Raw genomic sequence first — 14,840 nt, 5'->3', positions numbered from 1 at the left:
CACAAAGGGGGACAGAGGAAACACAAAGGGGGAGAGAGGAAACACAGAGGGGGCACAAAGGGGGACTGAAGGAAGCACAAAGGGAGACAGAGGAAGCACAAAGGGGGGCAGAGGAAGCACAAAGAGGGACCGAAGGAAACACAAAGGGGGGCAGAGGAAGCACAAAGGGGGACAGAGAAAGCACAAAGGGGGGCAGAGGAAGCACAAAGGGGGGCAGAGGAAGCACAAAGGGGGGCAGAGGAAGCACAAAGGGGGGCAGAGGAAGCACAAAGGGGGACAGGGGAGGAACAAAGGGGGACAGAGGAGGCACAAAGGGGGACAGAGGAGGCACAAAGGGGGACAGAGGAAGCACAAAGGGGGACCGAAAGAAGCACAAACGGGGACAGAGGAGGCACAAAAGGGGACAGAGGAGGCACAAAAGGGGACAGAGGAGGCACAAAGGCAGGCAGAGGAGGCACAAAGGGGGACCGAAGGTAACACAAGGGGGACAGAGGAGGCACAAAAGGGGACAGAGGAGGCATAAAGGCAGGCAGAGGAGGCACAAAGGGGGACTGAAGGTAACACAAGGGGGACAGAGAAGGCACAAAAGGGGACAAAGGACGGAGGTACAAAGGCAGGCAGAGGTGGTACCAGAGTCCCCACCGGTATCAGAGGCCTGCTTGTGTTCCGGCCCGCGTCTCACGTAGTTGCGCTGACATCATCTGGACTGTACTGCGGAGACGCATTAGCTCTGCGCCTGCACATTAAAGTTCGACTGACGTCCGTGCGACTCAGTGAGCCGCATCCTGGAGCGCATGAGAAGATGACCTGCCGAGGTCGGCCTCTCCACCGGAGGGGACCGGGAGCCACCAGAGCTACGACGAGGGCACAGGACGGCTGCCAGAAGCTGGAGGAAGCCCCCCTTTAATCCTCCTCGGACCTTCCCTTTCAAAGCTGGAAATCACAGGAGCTGTTTTCAGCTACGTTTTGAATAGCAGGCAATTGCATCCAAAAGCATTAAGCTAACAAAAGGAAAAACACTAGGGGCACTGGGCATAGCAGTGATGGTCATGTCTTGGAGAACTCATGGAGAAGCATGTGATCAGTTTGGTCAGGTGGTTGATATGCAAGTCTCTGATTTGCTAGTCATGATCATATGCTAAAGCAGAGTGTGATCCCAGCAAATCAGAGCTTTGCAGAACTATCAGCTGATCAAACAAATCACATGCTTCTCCGCGAGTTTTCCTAGACATGACCATCACTAACCAAGCATTCATGCTTAAATCTCTTGAAAATCTGTGTACAGTATTGCATGGGAATTCAATCAGATAGATCAGATAGATCCCTCCCTGATAAGATAATGATTTGAGAGGGTTATGTCCATTGGCCATATCGACCAGTGGGTGGCCAGCTAAACATTGGCAAATTAGATGGATATCAATGGAGAGGCTCCCTATGCTAATAAGGTTTTTCCATTTGGCACTGTTATTGGCCTGAGGAAGCGGGCTTAGACCCGTGAAATGCATTGCCTGTGCTTAATAATAAAAATCTTTTGTTGTTACAAAGATTTTATTTGAGGAAAGCTACCTCCTTTTCTTTCTTTTTTATTTGTTTTTAAAGAATTTTATACACACCAGGGCGCCTCTTTCACCCTTATTGTGCTTATATACCCCCCGACATATCCTGTTGGAGGGGTTCAGACAGACTGCATCTGCATGTGGTTCACACCACAGGGGACAACTGTCGATTTTCCTAAGAGAACGACCACCATCAGGTCCGGCTGGACCACCCCGAGTGGAGTCGGTTTTATGGTCTCCACCTGCTTCTTGCGGTCGGTTGCCCCTCTGCAACCTGCCTTTGTGAGTAGTTTTCATCATACCACTTATAGACCTTATACTAAAACGTATTACGCTATTGGGCTCCCATACTTTTTGTGTTTTCTGTGTCTTTTCTCCAGAGTGTCAAGACACCCCTACCATACCATACCATAAATCAGGGACATGTTAAAAATATTGATTTTTTTCTTCAAGGTGTGCACTAAAAAGTTTCAGTAAGGTGAGAAATAGATGATGAGATAACTCATAAAATAAGCTTTTCTGCCCCGAGACCCTTACGTGAAAAGCATGAAAATGTGATCACACCATGAGCGTTCCGTGATAAGGCGCGTGGTGTGAAAGCACGCTTACATAGCAAAACAATCTGCAGATGCTGCAGGGCAGATAAACCTAGTAACCGCCGGTGATTAGTTGTAGATCCTCTCTGCCTGTTTTATTCTGTTTGCCTGTTACCATGGCAACCAACACAGCAAGATAAACCTGTGAAACAATTAATGTCATTAAAGTGTTCCTTCAAACTACTGAAAATTAAAATATGAAACACTGCTACTAATATTCTATTTGCCAGTAGTACTACACATAGCTAGTCAATGATCTCATTACAGTTCAGGATTACAGGTAGTCCCCCAACTTACGAATGACCCACCGATACAAAAAGCATGAAAATGGGAACAAGTCAAAAACATTTTTCAAAAAGACACTCTACAGTGGCGAAGCTAGTGATAGAAAAACCTTCATGGGGCCATCAGATGAAGACACTCTTGAGCAATGCCACCTGCTCCTACCAGGGGCGTAACAATAGGGGGTGCAGAGGTTGTGACCGCATCGGGGCCCTTGGGCCAGAAGGGCCCTCCCTCAACTGCAGTATTAGCTCTATTGGTCCTGTGCTCATAATAATCACTTCTATAGATACTTTGAATAGTAGTAATCATTAACAAGCTGTTCCCCATCCCCTTCTTGCACCTCTGACACTGTAGTTGCCATTGGCAGGTTTTGGTGCTCTGTATCAATTGTTATGTATAGGGTGCTTGGGGGGCCCCACTGTAAAACTTGCATCGGGGCCCACAGCTCCTTAGCTACGCCACTGGCCCCTACCCTATAGATAAGAGTGAATTCAGCAATGTACATTATCAGCATCCATCTGAAAATGGCGCCTGCGAATAATGGCGCACGGTGTTGCCGCTAATCCGTTTGACGCTTATCGCTATTTAACGTTAAAGCCTTATTGTTATTTAGCGTTAAAGCCTTATTGTTATTTACCGTTAACACACAGAACCCTCTCTGTACCTATCCCTAACCCCTAAACTCCCCTGGTGGTGCCTAACCCTAAGACCCCCCTGGTGGTGCCTAACCCTAAGACCCCCCCTGGTGGTGCCTAACCCTAAGACCCCCCTAGTGGCGCCTAACCCTAAGACCCCCCTGGTGGTGCCTAACCCTAAGACCCCCTGGTGGTGCCTAACCCTAAGACCCCCCTAGTGGTGCCTAACCCTAAGACCCCCCTGATGGTGCCTAATCCTAACCACCCCCCTGGTGGTGCCTAACCCTAAGTCCCCCCCAGTGGTGCCTAACCCTAACCTTGACAGTGTTACATTAAATCCATTCCCCGTTTTGCAGTTAAATAACGTCTGCAGTTTGGCTTATGTAGGGCGCTATTGGTAAATAACGTTAGTGTGTGCCACTATTGATAAATAACGTTACTGTGTGCCACTATTGATAAATAACGTTAGTGTGTGCCGTTTTTCTTCTTTTTTCCCTGTGCGCCATTATTATGCAGTACTAACGACAAATAGCGATAAGCGTATCTTTTTAATGCGGCGCCATTTTTATGCATAGGCGCTGTGCGCCATTATTCACTGATCCCACATTATCATGCAATCTGCACTGCGTATCGTCCATAATCACTGAGACAAAGCCAGAGGGCGGAGAAACACAAGAAAGTTAATAGTCAATACATCAAGTACCACCTGGGCCACCGTTGCTCCAAGGCCCCATAGCATCTGCTACGGCTGCCATGGCTATTGCTATGCCCCTGACACCCTGTCGTTTTTGAGAAAATTTATTTTAAATCATTCAAAGACAAAAATGTTTTTTAAACTCTGTAAAATGTCATTTTGCTGCGGTACACTACGTATACTATATAGAAAGTTCTGCATACACATTTTAAAGCAAGCTTGTGATCTAACGCTGGGACCCTCTGGAAGTTTGCGTGGATTATGTGAAATCCATTACTTTTCAAGATCGTAATTAAGTATAATCGTAACTGCGAAATTTTACGTGAAATTTTGCTTAAGCTAAATTAACACATTATGATCACTAGGAAAGAAGGAGGCACAAAGGGGGACCAAAGAAAGCACAAAGGGGGACCGAAGAAAGCACAAAGGGGGAGAGAGGAAACACAAAGGGGGAGAGAGGAAACACAGAGGGGGCACAAAGGGGGACTGAAGGAAGCACAAAGGGGGACCGAGGAAACACAAAGGGGGAGAGAGGAAACACAGAGGGGGCACAAAGGGGGACTGAAGGAAGCACAAAGGGAGACAGTGGAAGCACAAAGGGGGACCGAAGAAGCACAAAGGGGGACCGAAGGAAGCACAAAGGGGGACCGAAGGAAGCACAAAGGGGGGCAGAGGAAACACAAAGGGGGACAGGGGAGGCACAAAAGGGGACAGAGGAGGAACAAAGGGGGACAGAGGAGGCACAAAGGGGGACAGAAGAGGCACAAAGGGGACAGAGGAGGCACAAAAGGGGACAGAGGAGGCACAAAGGCAGGCAGAGGAGGCACGAAGGGGGATCGAAGGTAACACAAGGGGGACAGAGAAGGCACAAAAGGGGACAAAGGACGGAGGCACAAAGGCAGGCAGAGGTGGTACAGAGAGACACAGTGGAGGCAGAGGTGGCACAGAGGGGGGCACTGAGGAAACAAATGAAGAGAGGTGACAAAGAGGGGAACACTGGAGGCACAGGGGGGCATAGAGAAGGTACAGGGGACTGAGATGGCACAGTGTTTCAACTTAAGAAAGGATTCAGGTTAAGAATGAACCTGCAGTCCCCATTTTGTTCGTTAACTGGGGACTACCTATATTTTAAAACATGGAAATATTGAATATCACAAATAAAGATATATATTGTCTAGAGTTTCTTTAGTACAGTAAGGGACCTTTCACACTTCGCAAAAAAACAATATAATTACGCTGTAACGCCGTGCAATTACAAAGCAGCTTCCTTTCACAAGACCTGCTACAGCAGCTGAAGAAATGTGCCTTTCTGACTCATCACCATCCAAGCAGCAGGTAAATATCCGTATGCCTGATAATCACAGTGCTAATGATACTGAGCATGAATCAGAGGACCAGTATAAGCAACTCAACTTCTGATTCCTCAGACACATGCACTGTTCTTAAAGTGTACCTGAACCGAAATGAAATTAAAATCTCCTACTGGGTCTGTGCAGGACGCTCCCGGTGACATGAGTGGGGACGTACGCGGCCAGCGCTGCACAGGCGCACTGCCCAATCAACTGGCCACCCTCTCCAAAACTAAACTTGGGGACCGGAGGTTTGTTCCAGGATGGCGAGGGCACAGGATGGCTGCAGGAGTCTAGTAAAAGCCCCAGGGGTAAGGGAAACTTTATTTTAATTTTGGTGTAGGTTTCATTTAAAGGACACATCCAAGATTTTCTAAATTTAAAAAAAATCGACTTACCCAGGGCTTCCTCCAGCCCCTTGCAGCCGTCCTGTGCCCTTGACGTAGCTCCGCTCACCGCCGATGGCCCAGGGTCCCCTCCGGTTCAAGGTGCCTACTGCGCCTGCGCAAGCTGCTCTCTGAGTCGCGCTGACGTCATACGGACTGCACTGCGCAGGCGCAGTAGTTCTGCACCTGTGCAGTACAGCCTGGATGACATCAGTGCAACTCTGTGAGCCACACGCTGGAGCACAGGCGAGGTCGGCATCAGCACCAGAGGGGACTGGAAGCCACCAGAGCTGCGGCGATGGCACAGGGCGGCTGCCAGGGGCTGGAGGAAGCCAGAGGTAAGTGGATTTCTTTTTTTTCTTTAGTTCCTCGGACCTTCCCTTTAAAGCAAACCTGAAGTGAAAATAAAAGTACAAGAGAAGCAATTGTTTCTGAAGAGCTCACTTTAAATAGAATTCTCTTGGAGTGCAGTTTTGTTTTAGGCTGAAGATCTGGGTTTAGGCGCGTACACACGTCCAACTTTTTCGACAAACTTGTTGTTTGAACGACAAGTTGGATGTGTGCCGCGCAACTGATAACAGCTGTTTTGCCCGATCCGCTTGGCGGATCAGTTGGACTAACTATCGTTCAAATGACTGTCAGGTCTGTACGTGTGTACAAAAGACCAGCGGTCGTTTGACCAACTAATACGTCCGCGCATGAGTGAAAAGAGGTGCAGGATACCAGGATTTCTATCAACGTGCTGACGCGTCTTTTATGACTGAACATCCAGTCTGTCAGACGACATGTAAATTAGTTTGTCGGACGCTTTGTTGGACTTGTGTATGTGACGTTTAAACAACATGTTTGCCTGACAAGTCGTTCAAACGACCGATCCAATCGAATCATTAAGTTGGACGTGTGTATGCACCTTTTGATATTTGTTATAACATCACACTTATATTGCTGCAAATCACACATGTTTATACAGCCACAAAGACATTTTATGACCCCTAACTAGCTATCAGGACAACTTTCCCTAAAGTCTGCCTGCTAAACAACTGGTATTAAAAGATATCTCAAGTGAGAGGTATATGGAAGCTGTCATATGTATTATTTTTGAACAATACCAGTTGCCTGGCAGTGTTGCTGATCTATCTGGCATCAGTAGAGTCTGAATCACACACCTGAAACAAGCATGCAGCTACTCTTGTCACATTTGTCAGAAATCTGCAAGCTTGATCAGGGTCTATGTGAGCAAGTTATGAGAGAGATGAAGAGTGGGACAACCAGGCAACTGGTATTGTTTAAAATTAAATAAATGTCAGCCTCCATATCCCTCTCACTTCAGGTTCCCTTTAACTCTTAAAAAGGCAAGTTCTGAGAAAGACTAGAACTATATGTACACATTAAAGGGAACCCGAGATGAGAGGGATATGGAGGCTGCCATATTTATTTCCTTTTAAACAATACCACTTGTCTGGCAGTCCTCCAATACGTTTAGCCATAGACCCTGAACAAGCATGCAGCAGATCAGCTACTCTGACTCAGCTGTCTCAGGTTTTACTGGATTAGTCATATGCTTGTTCCAGGGTTTTGACTTGGCCACTACTTATGCCAGAAGATTAACAGGGCTGCCAGGCAACTGGCATTGTTTACAGGGAAATAAATATGGCAGCCTTCATAGGCCTCTCAACTCGGGCTCCCTTTAATCACATAATTCGGCCTGACTCATGAACCGCCAGTACTAGTACGCGCCAGTATTGACGGTAATTTCCGCATGTTGCACAATAAGCGTGACCCGTGGTACATGGATAACATAAGTGTTGCTATGGCTACTAGCATTACGATACTTGCTTAACCACTTAATGACAAGCTGACTTATAAAAACGTCTTGCTAGAGCCTCTTAATGGCTTTAGGACGTTTTTATAAGTCAAACAGTGCTACTGCCGCTGTGCGCGTGCATGTGAAAATAGTGGAAAAAGAACGCCAAACAAAAAATACACCTTCAATTCCAAATAACATATTGCCACCATACTTTGTACTAGGGACATAATTAAAATCTTGTGATAACCAGGACAAATAGACAGATAAAATATATGGATGTTATGTACAGTAGCATTGTTCATATTAAAACTATAGGGGATGAAATTGGAGAAATAGTGTATTTTTTAAATTTTTCCTTGTTTTCCCTTTGAAATGCATAGAAAATAAAGTAATTACTGAAAACAAATAACCCCAAAAAGCCCAATAGGTGGTGAAAAAAAACAAGATATAGATCATTTCATTGTGATTAGTAGTGATTAAGCTATTGGTAAATGAAAGGGATGAGCACTGAAAGGTGAAAATCGCTCTTGTCCGTTAGGGTAAAAACGCCTTTGGGGTGAAGTGGTTAATATGCGTTGCCATAACTACGATCCTGTTACTTATCCCATGTACCGCACAATGCATGGTACTCTGCTAGCATTACTACTGTTAATATTGCCACATGCTGCCTGTGCACATCAATATTGGGTTCGTGCATCAGGCCCCATGTCACGTCAGGACACTTTAAAAAGATGCTAATGACATTAAAGTCAGATAAGCAAAAATAGTTAGCTAGATCCACTCAGGCTGCGAACACACTAGACAGAACACACTAGACAGAAAAGCTTTAATAATGAAAGTCTAAATCCTTTGCAAAAAGGCATGTTAGGGCCCGCTTTCTGCAGAGTTACTTTTCAGTCAATATGGGTGGGGAAACGCTGCCTATCTTTTAAATGGAACTGGCGTCCAGCTCGTACTGCAGCAGCACACAGCCGAATCCCTATAACCGTGCATAGCGATTGAGGATGCGTCTTCGCGGCACAACGTTTCCTGTTCAGTTGCAGCTCCTAGTGGAAACCGGCCCTAAAACACACATAATGTACCTCACTGGAGATGCAGAGGACTGCGTTTTACATTTTTTTTTGTTTGATTCTGTATTTTACGCCATTGATAAAGGGAAAATATTGAAGAACTGCAATCGCAAGAAAAATGCATAAAAAACGCACCAAAAAAGTTTAAAAAAGTATGGTTTTCTGCACTGCCTAGTGCGCTCCCAGCCTCAGAGTCTGCAAAGAGGTGTTGTAAGGATTCCTCCTGTGGCGTGTTCTGTCCATTGCGGTGGAGCCGCAAATGGACAGTTCTGGCTTGTCAGCCTGCATTCAGTTGTGCATTCGCAACGAGTCACTATGGGTATCATTCATAAAAGTGTTGTGATGAGAATCAGTGCGGGAAAACACCCCTGGCGGTATTTTAGACTTCTGTGTGGTCATTCATGAAAAAGTGCACAGTTGCAATAGCAGTGCGGAGATTTCCCAAACTAGGCTGTCGGTTGGCTTGCGGAAACACAGGAAGCTGCCGAGTTGATATATCTCTCCGTGTTCCGCTCTACTGCAGCTGCCTGGGAGGTCTGTGTCTCCATTAACTCAGCATGGTTCTCGCCACATCCAAGGGAGCGGTACTTCCCGTCCTCATACCGCTTGCGGTAATATTTATGAATTGACATTTTGTTACATTTTTTACGATAATCACCGCACAAGGCGGTGATTTATCGCTCTGCTCGGTAATGTCAGCTTTTCATGCGGAAAGAGCATTTATGAATGGAGATTTTGCTATGTGCTCGGTAAAGTCGGCTGTTTTCAGCATTACCGCATGTGGAAATGCTTTATGAATGATAGCCTTTGTCATTTGCAATTGCTCTGCAGTTCTGGGCAGCTCAGAATGCTGTCATCATTCCACCAATGGCTTACTACAGCTGAGCTGCAGCCAGATAGCCCTGGATTTCTTGCATGCATGTTGTTACATAGTACTGCATGCATTTGTTACCATAGCCTTTCAGCTAGCTAATGGTAATCCAGCCAGCTCAGGATTGAATGATTACCATTCAGCTGTGTGGAGATTTGCATGCTTTCATCCATGGGCTGATGCCAGCATAAAAGTCTGCCTTCCCTTTTAGACCTGGCCCGTCATAGTTTCAGCTCTGTCTAAGCTGTTACTGGGTCCTTTCATACTGTGTATAATATTCCTTGTCTTGTTACTTTCTAGTTCAGTTATCTTGTGGAGCTACGATTATATTTTTCCCACGGTGACAAATATATGTACTCCTTCTAGTGCAGAGAATTTGTATTGCCTAGTTAGTTTGCTGTATTGTTCCAGATCTAGCTAGTCTTCCTTGATTATGTTATATATTGGTTCACGCCAATATATACATATTCTAGTCAGCGTTTGTTATTTTCCTTGTATTCGTGTTACGGTGATATATCAGTGCCGCTGATATATACCACCTCGAACTGTTGGTATCCTGTGTTCAGCTAGTCAGTTTTTAGCACGTTTCGGTAGGTTGCGCTTAGCGTGATCACCCGTGCTTAGCTAGCCTAGTCCCGTCCTTGCCATTGCTGCGGTTGCTATTGGTTACCTCACTCTTGTCTTTGTGAATGCTTGCTGTCACTGAGGCAGCGACTAGATTAGCACGCATTCATTCTGTCAGCCTCTGTCCTCCCAGTCCTGTCCTTGCAGGTAGCCATTGCTGTGGTTGCTATTGGCTACCTCACTCCAGTCTGTCTTGTCTGAATGTTTGCTATCGCAAGAGCAGCGCAACATCGCACTACGCTGCCATTTCGTCTTATCAGAAGCCCAGAGCTGCAGTTGCTCTTGGCAGCCTGTGTAGCCTCTTCCATTATCCAGCTCTTAGCCTTGTTGTGCTGGGTGGTCAGAAAGTATGACCCCCCAGCATTACAGGTGCGTTGACAAGACCGGTAATAAGCACACAGTGTACACTGAAAGAATAATGGCAGAGAGCACATATAACATAAAAGAACTGGTGGGTTATTGTGGGGGCCCTGTTTTTCCAGGAATTCAGTTTCATGCATGGTGGCCTTGTTTCCTGGAGGACAGGCCAATTATTTCCCTCGTTCCTAGTCTCTTTCTTAAACTTTTATTATAGGCTGTTATGGGTGTGACAGGTTATGTTTGTTAAGCATATGTGTCTGTCATTGAACGCAATCTTTGTCTACTTTGCCGAGCTTGTTGGACAAACTAGCTGAGCTGTGGCCTCACCACCAGCTCTCGTTCCGGTAGCATCAATTCTTCAGAATTACGCTCCAAGCCCTGTGACAGCTCTCTCCTCTCCTCAAGTACCATTAGGCTGAAAAATGAGCCTGTGACCTGTCTGGCCTCATAACGTTGACATTTCCTGACCATTAGACTGGGATTCTGCTGGCCAAGTGACTTAGACTTCACATGCCACTCTTCCCATGGAATAAAGCATTAATCACACGCATTAACATGCCCCCGCCTGTCAACCTTCTTGAGAATCTTTGCCGTATCTGCAGAAGAGAAAAACAAGTTCTCAACTGCATCCATTTTTTGTACATTCCGAAAACACCAGGTAAGCCGTCTTCCAACAATATAGTGTTTTACATTTGCAGAGGATGGAAAGCTTTTTAGCTATACTTATTTATAGAGGAACTGAAACCAAGGATTGAACTTCATCCCAATCAGTAGCCAATACCCCTTCCCACAAGAAATCTTTACCTTTTCTCCAATAGATCAACAGGAACATATGTATGGCTGGTATTGTGGTGAAACCCCTCCTTCAATGCGATGTCAGGGCCACGGCCGTAACAGTTTCCTGTCTGTGACCCTCGTTGCATTGTGGGAAATAACGACTGTTTCCAACTTCCAAGCAAGCAGTATTCTGTGCATATATATGCCCTTCTATCCTACCATATTGTTAGTAGGTGTGTTAACAGATGTTGGCAGTTGGTGCAGTGTATCTGGCCAGAGACAATTGTCTGAGAGACAATTACAGAGACAGATATCTTGACTGACAGCTCCAAAGTCACCTTGAAGATAGTTTTATTTAACCCATTCGTGTTCCGTCGTTTTCACTTGAGCAATGTTCACCTCCCATTGATTAGCCTATAACTTTATCACTACTTATCACAATGAACTGATCTATATCTTGTTTTTTCCGCCACCAATTAGGCTTTCTTTGGGGGGTACATTTTGCTAAGAGCTACTTTACTGTAAATGCATTTTAACAGGAAGAATAAGAAAAAAACGGAAAAAAATCATTATTTCTCAGTTTTCAGCCATTATAGTTTTAAAATAATACATGCCTCCATAATTAAAACTCACGTTTTGTATTTGCCCATATGTCCCGGTTATTACACCATTAAAATTATGTCCCTATCACAATGTATGGCGACAATATTTTATTTGGAAATAAAGGTGCAATTTTTCCGTTTTGCATCCATCACTATTTACAAGTTTAAAATAAAAAAAATATAGAAATATTTCATCTTTACATTGATATTTAAAAAGTTTAGACCCTTAGGTAAATATTTACATGGTTTTTTTTTGTATTGTGATGTTTTTTTTTTTTATATATTAAACATTTTGTGTGGGTATTTTTGGGAGGGTGGGATGGAAACTATAGGTTTTTAATGTAAATGTGTGTTGATTTTTTTTTTTTTTAATTTTAGTTGTAGTTTTGGCGGACATGAGTTTGTTTACATGACGTCACTCTAAGCGTAATACACGCTTAGAGTGACGCATGGAGGAGGCGACAGCCAGAAAAAGCACAGCTTCCGAGAGAAGCTGTCGCTTTTTCAGCGGGGGAGAGCAATCAGTAATCGGGCACCATAGCCCGATTCACTGATTGCCTGGCTAACGAACCGCGGGCCGGGAGCGCGCATGCACGCACGCGATCGGCCGCGGGAGCGCGCGGCAGCGCGCATGGTTCCTGGACGTAGTTTCTATGTCTAGGAACCAAAATAGGTTAAAGGACACCCGAGGCGAAAATAAACGAAAAGAGATAAATGATTGTATCCATCTTCCTTCTCCTAAAAATGACTTTTTAAGATACTCCACAATTTTATTTTATGTTTAAATCTACTTTTTAAGTTTTAACTGTTTTATTGTTTTTGCTCAATGACACATTCATTGAAGTATGCCAGAGCTAAAATCTATGAACTATCCACCCTTTTTTATGTCTTTCCTGCTCTCAGAAGCCATTTTCTGCTAGGAAAGTGTTTTATAGTTGGAATTTCTTATAAATGAGGGTAACACTGTAGTCACTTCCTGTCTGAGTCAGGACTGAGTCAGCCTCTTACATACCTAATATTTAACTCTTTCAGGCAAAAAAAGAAAAAAAAGAACACAGCCTAGTTATTTGTGTGCTTGGCACTGTACATACACATGTCTATCTCATCATGTCACATGTCACTTCCGGTATATTTAATGCTTTTTATACTTCCAATTTAACAATCAAGCTTAAAGGGCGGGGGGGAGCTAAAACGCAACTAATCTATTAATTGACAATTACTTCCGTACGTCTGGAGTAATGACATATTCAAAAAAGACCCTGCTTGGTTGCTGGAATGATAATCCAGATACTGTATATCAATAGTGGACATGCCACTTGGAATAAGCATTCCAAAGAAGTAGCCCTGAAGCATACATAGATAATGTCTATTTTGTAATCCAGTTCAAATGTAATTTAAGTGAAGGATTATCCAGCAAAGTCCAATGCATAAATACAGGTCACAAGGGATGCATCCAAAACCACTGCAAGTAATCCTAGACTCATCCCTGTAGATAATGACCCAGATGTATATGTAAACAAAGAGCAAACAAACACACACCTTTACTTTATGCCTGGCACACTTCATGCAATTTCCCCTTCAGATAGAAGCGTCAAATTGATTATTTCAGACAGGTCCGATCTCATTTCCGATCATTTTTCTGATAGATTTTCCAATCGCTTCTATAAAAAAAAAAATCAGAGAAAAAGATTGGAAATCAGATCAGACCCGTCGGAAATAATTTATTCAACTTATCTCTCTGATGGGAAATTGCATGGTGTATACCAGGTATTACATGTGTTTCACAAGATCGACAGAAGATTGGTGGATGATTTCCTCTTAAGGCGGACCCAAACTCTAGCACAGCACACAATGGAAAGTCTGCATTCCATATATAGGGGATGATGCAATCAACTGCCTCAAGCAAAATTACATGCTTGAGGTGTTAACGCAGGATGAAGTGTTAGAGCAGAATGCAATAATGTGTTCTACTAAATGTGTGGTAAGACTTTATGCCCTTAATTTTGCTTAAGGGCCTGTACACACTGCTGCGCTTGCACTGCACTTCTAAAAATCGCACGTGGTTTTTAACCGCAGGTCTTTTGAAAAATCATGAAAGTCGCGAAGACCTGTACACACTGGTGTGATGCTATTTTTATGTTCTCATGAAGGCTTTGCGTTTTAAAAATCAAATGCAATTCTGAAAACGCAACGCAAGCGCAGCAGTGTGTACAGGCCCTAACGCTGTTTATTGCACACACACCATAGTTGCTTAAGAAATTCATGTTCTGTGTTTGTGTAGGCAGATCAACGTGTCTAATAAGAAACTGTGAATAGACTGCAGGAGGGCTCTGCCAAGGCAGCTCTGGCATATAGTAAACACTGAGGCCTGTTTCAGACTGCAAACTGGCGGTGCAGCAGCCACGCCGCACCACCAAAAATAGGCCTTAGGGCAGGGGTCTCAAACTCGCGGCCCGCGGGCCATTTGCGGCCCTCGATACAATATTTTGTGGCCCTCGCCGGCAAAAGCTTCCTTATAATTCGCTTCAGTGCTCCCAAGTAATCCGCCACATCCCGCCACTAAACGAGGGCTGCAGAGCCCCCAAATCGCCCGGGGGGCAATCCGCCGGCATTTCCTGGAAGGGGCAGAGCTTTCAGCTTCAGCTCTGCCCCTCCTGACATCAATCGCCGCCTCTCCCGGCCCCTCTCTGTGAAGGAAGAGTGAGAGGGGCGGGCAGAGGCGGCGATGCGCCGCGATTGTGAAATTCCTTATGCGGCCCAGACTCATCCTGACTTTGCCTCCTGCGGCCCCCCAGGTAAATTGAGTTTGAGACCCCTGCCTTAGGGGAAGACTGCGTTACTACATGGTATTCCCCATCTGGCACTGGACCAAGCAGGAAGTGATGCCCGCTTGCTGTCACTTCCTGCTTTCGGGGTATGCGGAAGTGCACGGAAGCGAAGCCATAGACTGACATAACTTCCAGGCCGACGCGGAAGCCACGTTAGTAACGTATTTCTGGACCTGTGATGGGGATGCGGCGAAAATGCCACTTCCGTTGCGTTGCACCGTAATGTGGCAGTATGATTGCCTGGCGGTGAGATGAGGCAAAAATACCGCCCCGCCCCTGTGTGAAAGGGCCCTCAGGCTTAACCCTTTCAGTGTTTCCAACAAAAGAAAATCTAAGTAAAACTTCAGGTTTTTTCTTTTTAGGATTTCCATAAATTGCAATAAAGAATGCATTTTCCATG

General features: G+C 45.1%; 1 protein-coding gene across 19 annotated transcripts in view; it reads right to left on the bottom strand.

The window, feature by feature from the left end:
- The window catches only part of TENM4 (teneurin transmembrane protein 4), a 1,797,006-nt gene that overhangs the window by 1,424,163 nt on the left and 358,003 nt on the right, over positions 1-14,840 (bottom strand). For 18 of the 19 annotated variants that reach the window (XM_068266709.1, XM_068266713.1, XM_068266710.1 and 15 more), the window contains one exon: positions 13,152-13,273. The exons of the other annotated variant lie outside the window; for it this stretch is intronic. The gene's annotated coding sequence lies outside the window, so the exon portion shown is untranslated. The remainder of the gene's footprint in view (positions 1-13,151; positions 13,274-14,840) is intronic. 19 annotated transcript variants of the gene reach the window in all.

This window comes from Hyperolius riggenbachi, chromosome 2, assembly GCF_040937935.1.
Source record: "Hyperolius riggenbachi isolate aHypRig1 chromosome 2, aHypRig1.pri, whole genome shotgun sequence".
Taxonomy (NCBI): Eukaryota; Metazoa; Chordata; class Amphibia; order Anura; family Hyperoliidae; genus Hyperolius; species Hyperolius riggenbachi.
This window is presented reverse-complemented; position numbering and strand designations above follow the sequence as displayed.